The following is a 6,000-nucleotide window of genomic DNA, read 5'->3' as shown; positions in this document are numbered from 1 at the left end:
CAGGGAAGATGTGGCTGCCCCTGGATCCCTCAAAGTGTCCAAGTGTCCAGGTTGGACAGGGTTTGGAGCCATCTGGGATACTGGAAGGCATCCTATCTCTTGGAATGAGATGGGCTTTAAGATCCCTTCCAACCCAAACCATTCTGTGATTCCAACATTCCATGAATTCAGCCTCATTGCAATCCAGCCCACCAAACCTGTGGAATTGCAGTTTTCACCCTTCCCAGCACACACATTCCCTAGCCCTGAACTCTGAGCAGCCCCAGGTGTGCCAGGATGGATGCTGTGGGTTCAGCATGGCCAGGCCACAGCCAAGGGTGTAACTCACTGCTTCATTAGGGGGAATTAATCCTTCTTTAAGGGCCTGCTAATGATTTGACAATATTATTGTTATGTTAAGGTTGGGGGAATTAGAGAAAGAGCACTTGTGTGAATATGTCAACACATTAAAAACGCAGCTCCATTTAGGCAGACACTCAGGTTAATGTGTTACATATTAAAAAGTCCAATTTCCTTTGCTGGCTGCAAATAACAACGGAGATTATTGACACTGAATGATTTGCAATGTTCTCGCTTGCTTTTCCCCTCTTGTGTTTGTGTGCTCTGCCTGATTTATAATGATTGGAGCTCTGGCTCTATAAATTTTCCCTGTTAGGAAAATGTGGAGCTGGGTTTATAAGATACAAGAAGAAAGGGGAAAACAAAGCGTGCTGCCATGCACGGATATGGGAATGAGAGCAGGATCTGTTCTTTTATAAACACCAATAAACCCGTTCTCCTAATTAAATCAGCATCTTGCTCCTCTGGTAGGAGCTCAGTGGATCTGCCCACAGGAGTTTCTGCACCTCTGGCTCTGCCTGGGTTGCCCTTAAGGAAGGTTCCAGAGACCCCAGTGGGACACATCCCAGTGAGATGGATGAGCACAAAGGGGTCCTCAACAACCAGCCCTGCTGGGACACTCAGCCCCACCAGAAACCCTATAAATCCCCATCCCTCTGCTCAGGAGGAGCAAAAAAGCCCTGTCATTATTGGCCTTCCCTCTGCCAGACCATGGAAGGCAAATCCAGCACTTTCACCAAGTGCAAATGGGAGAATGGGAAAACCAGAGGCTCTGGGGACCAAGCCAGGCACAGGTGGGAGGTTTGCAAGCAGCTGATGACAGGGCAAGGTTTGTGTTGGTCAAAAGGAAGCAAAAATCCTAAAACTGCTCTCCCAAATCCCCAGCCAGAGGAAAACCTGCCCCAGTTTTTCCCAGGATGGTGCAAGCACTGCCATGGATAAGTTGGGATTGGTGGCCAACCCTGATATCCCAATGTTGTGGCTTTGTCACCTGCTTCCGGCTAAAGCAGGGTGTGACAGGAGACTTCTCAGAGCCACCCTGAGACATGAGCCTGTAAATGTGTCAATAAGAGGTGAAAAACCTAAAACCCCACAGGTATGAAAGATATTTCTGCAGAATATGGAGGGCACCAGGGAGGGACAGCTCTTCTTGCTGCTATCATGGCATCCTGTGATAACATCACCAACTCAGGTGTGCATTTTGAGTCTGAAAAAACAGATATTCAGGTTTAAAGCTACTGCTCTTGCTGCTTGCATCAGGTAGATGTAATGGTTCAGCTTAGGGAATCCACCTGCTCCTGAGAGCAAAGCTGGGGAGCACTTTGGGTTCTGCCCTCATTAAATCAGTGTCAGGTAATTATCCAATCTCTCTGAGGACTCACAAATATTGGAGCCTGGAGAGGCACAGTGGACATTTCTGACTTCCAGACTGGGTAGCAGAGGGTGTGACCTTCCCTGTGACACTGCTGCATTTCACCCATGTCCTGGCAGGACGGTCCTCCAGGAAATGTGGAGCAACTCTTGAATTTAATGACGTCCAAAGTGTGCTGAGGAGAAAAAGCAGATATTTATGTGTCTGGCTGAGCTGTGACTCAAAGCCCCAAGAGCTGGGTGCACACTCCTGAGATGAATTGAATGCACAGTTCAAAATTGACTTTATAGACTCCTCATCAATAAATCCTCAAAGGCTCTGGTATCAGAATCCAAAGCAGCTCTGGAAATCATTAGATCTGCAGTCAGTAATTGATAACACGCATTTCAAACGTGGAAACGAATTAGCCTTTGGCATAGGGGGGGTTCAGACTGTATCCAATTTCATTAGGCAAGAAATTCAAGTGATCAACGAGTGGCCTTTATTGTTCTGCTCAGGGAAGGGAACCCTTTGTTATCTCTTCGCCTTTTTCTGCTGGGCTACAAAGTTTCCAGGGCTCAAAAGAAACCTTGTGGTTTAGGAGGATGCTGACGTCTGATTACCCACCCCTCCAGAGCTCAGGATTTGGGATTGGGCACACAGAATGTGCTTCGCACTCTTCATTAACAGCTCAGTTTCTGCTGGCAGTGCCACAAAATGCCAAACAGCTGCAAAAACTCTTTCCCAAGCAGCTGCAAGAGCCCTTATGGGTGAGGTGTGAGTAAAAGCCACTCTGCCATCCACATACACATCTTCTCTCACCAAATAAATGCTTACAGGCCACCTCCCTGCTCAGAAACTCCCAGACCCTGCTCTCACTAACTTCAAAGCACACAGAAAAAGCAAAATTTCAACCTCCTGTTGGACCAGGGAGCATGGCAGGAGCAGCTCCTCCACCCCGAGATGAGCTGCAGGATCCAGACTGGTTCTTCTCCCCCTCCATCCCACTGCCAGCAGGAGTCTGGCCATGCTTGAGCACATTTTAGAGAGCAGGGAATGTGGAACAGTTGGTGGTGCTGCTGCTCGGGCCAGTGGAAATATTTCATCTTGGGTTTCCAGAGTGAAGGAAAGGGAAAAGACGCCCCCTCCCAGCATTGTTTTGGTTTATTTTAGCTGCACAACGAGGCTGACTTGAAGTTGCCCATCTCAGTGTGTCACAAGGCAAAGTTTGCACAGTTCAGGCTTGGTTTTCCTCTTCAGAAGAAAAAGGTCAGGAAAACTAAAAAATAGGAGACTCTCCTGTAAAAAAAAAATAAAGTAATAATTTTGGACCAATATTTGGAGGAATCATTCACTGTTTCTGCTCCAGTTCCACCCACCAGCATGGAGATATTTTTGCCTGCAAGACACACCAATCCTTCAGATGTGTCCCTTTCCCAGAACGTGCTGCACCTCCCTCCCCGTTCTCCTCCCTGGACCCACGGACCCAAACCTTTCTTTTTGCCTGCACTAAAATTGTGTTCCCATAGTGTGGCACGTTTTCCCTGTAATGTTCTCTTCTGTGCATTAATCACCCCCAATCCCCTCAATTTTTCCTACCTTAGTGTATTTTTTACCTCTCTGCCCACTCCTGTTGCCCCCCTTGGTTCCCTCCATCCAGCTTCTTGGGAAATCTGGGGAAGAGTGCCTGGAGACCCCTGCCCAGCCCAGTTATCATACAGGTTTGGCCTCCCTGTTTTACACCCCTGGAAGGATCCAGACCCTCTTCATAGCCATGGGAAGTTGGTGCTTAAGGGCTGTGCCTGATGGGTGACATCCCCCAGACCTTTCCAGTTGCTATTGGCAGACAGGATCCCATCCCTGCAGTCCCTCTGTAAGACTTTGCCCTTATCCCTGATAAATTCTGTTCTAGTTTTATTTTCGCACCTTTTTTTTACATTATCACCATCCTCCTGTGTTCAAACCCTGTCCTCCTGTTCCTCTACAGTCCCACAGTTTGGGAAGTCTCCACCCCATCCCCCAGAAATGTTCTGCAGGACCAGACCTGCAGACCTGAGACCAGCTCCTGCAAAACCTCACTTTTAAGTGTCTTGAGATGTTTTTTGGGGGTAAGAAAGTGATTCCTCTTCTCCTTGGATATCTGACAGGCAGACAGACCTGATGGGACACGTCAGCCTCACATCTGCTCTCCTCAGGGTGGTCACACAGATTTTAGGGCTGCTGGAGGGAGAGACAGGCCCCCAGCTTGGTGACTCATGGAATTCTGGTGTGGGTGACCTCCAGAAGTGTGAAAAACTGAGCACTGGGAGGACTTTTAATTTGTCCCAAGCCGGCAGCAGTCTGGAGGAAGAGACGGATGCTGTCCTGGCAGCTCCAAGCAATCCATTTCCTTCCTCATCCCTCTTTAATCAGATAAAAAAAACTGTACAGACTCCACAGGCATAAATCTGAAATTCGTCACATTTATAGGAGCAAAAAAGCAAAAAGCAAAAGAAAAACCCCACAGCTCCTCTTTTGTTTGCTCTGGGCAGCATCCCAAACTCACCCCAAAGTGCAGGAGTGATCTTAGCTGGGCCGTTAGAGGAATTGAATCCAGACCTCTCCAAAATATCACTGAAAATCACAGAGAAACCCAGATGGTCCAAGAGAACTCAAGGCAGGCACTCCAAAGCGAGGAAGTCTGAGATTTGAGGTGCTGGCAAATGCTCTTGGAAGAGGGATGGCAGGAGCTGGTCAGAGACACGGCCTGGGTGCTTCCTCAGCACCGTGTCCTTCCAGGGAAATGAGGTTCTAATGATTTCTTTAACCTGTCTGAGTCACGAGGGTGTTTTTCCCCTTGCTCTGAGCTCCAGAAGGAGACGCCTCTCCTCTGGAAGATGCCAGGACCCTGCTGTGCTGCTGCTCAGCAAAGCAAACTCCTCCTGGCTGGGCTTCAGGAGGGTGGGAGCTTGTTAGAAATTCTACTTGAAGAAGGTCCAGGAACATCAAAAAGTCCTCAGTGGTTGCTGTGGACCCCCTGGGGTCATCCCGGTGTGCCAAAATCAATAGTGCCCTTCCATATTGATCCTGAAATTTGAGATTAAAGCTGTTTTCTGCTGCCAGCTGCCGGCTGGAAAAGCGAAGGAGGAATGAGAAAGTTCTCACCACAAGAAACAAAAGCGAAGCAAGAAGAAAAGGGATTGAGTTGTGTTGCTTTGTAGGGAATAATCAGCTTTAAGCAAGATGAGGTTTAGGTCTCAGCACTCTGAGAACAACCAGGGCTGGTTCATTATCACCCGGCCAATGAGTTTGAAACGAAGGATTAACAACATCTTAAACAGATGCTTCCAATGAACTTCCCAAAATATATGGGGTGGGGTGTTTTTTTCCTCTCTACCAGGGATTAGAAGGCTGGAGAGTAATTAGTTCTGAAATATTTTGGCTGGATTACTGCATGCTGCTGTCGGAAGGGATGTAACTCTCTCTCACCAGTCTGCCTAATTCGTTCCATTTTGTATCTCAAATTCATTTATATTGTCTGTGGATTTGCTGAAGGTATAAATAGAACCAAATCCCAGTTTTCACTTGGAATTTGTCAGTGCACATTTTTTTCCTTGAGAGCCATCTCAAAAAGCAATTTTTGAGTTTTTTTTTTTCTTTTTTTCTTTTTTTTTTTTTTTTGCTGTAACATTGCAGAGCCAGAGTTATGCCCCAGATTTTCTCAGATGCCCCCTGGTCTTGCATGTGCAGTTTTGAGGTGTTTGATGCCGGACAAATCAGGAGAGCCATGGTGATTTCGTTGATGAAACCCTCAGGAAATGAGACAGTTTGAGACACAATGAGTGATTTGGCATGAGGGTATCCTTGGACCCGCTTTCTGGAATGGTTGAGCATCCAAACAGGATGATCAGGAAGCCCAGCATGAGGTGGCAGCACTCAACACCTCTCAGGGACAGCCACTGCTTCCACAATTGGGGCACTCTTGCCCCAAGCCAAGCTGGAGACCATTCCTGAGACATGCAGAATTCCTGATCCTAGTGGTTTTTTTCTTTGTGAAAAGAAAGGGGCTGACCTGGGTGAGAGGCCATTCACCTCCAGGGAGCTGTGGCTCAGCACATGGAAATCTCAGCTGTTCATGGGAGCTGCTGGGAGTGCAGTCCCTTGTCCAGGGTGGGTTTGCAGGAATTAGTCAGGAAGAATTGCAAAGTTGCAAGGCTCCCAAACCACTTTTCTGCTCCCAGGAAAATTAAATACCAAGGAAAACCCAGCCCTAAGTAATCAAATGAGTGACTCCAAATGAATTATTGTCCCTTTCCTGTTGGATACTGGGT

The sequence above is a fragment of the Melozone crissalis genome, unplaced genomic scaffold (genome assembly GCF_028551555.1).
Source record: "Melozone crissalis strain CALT ecotype California unplaced genomic scaffold, PUWL_Pcris_2 ptg000034l_1, whole genome shotgun sequence".
NCBI lineage: Eukaryota > Metazoa > Chordata > Aves > Passeriformes > Passerellidae > Melozone > Melozone crissalis.
The sequence above is the reverse complement of the archived record's forward strand: the minus strand, read 5'-3'. Positions refer to the sequence as shown.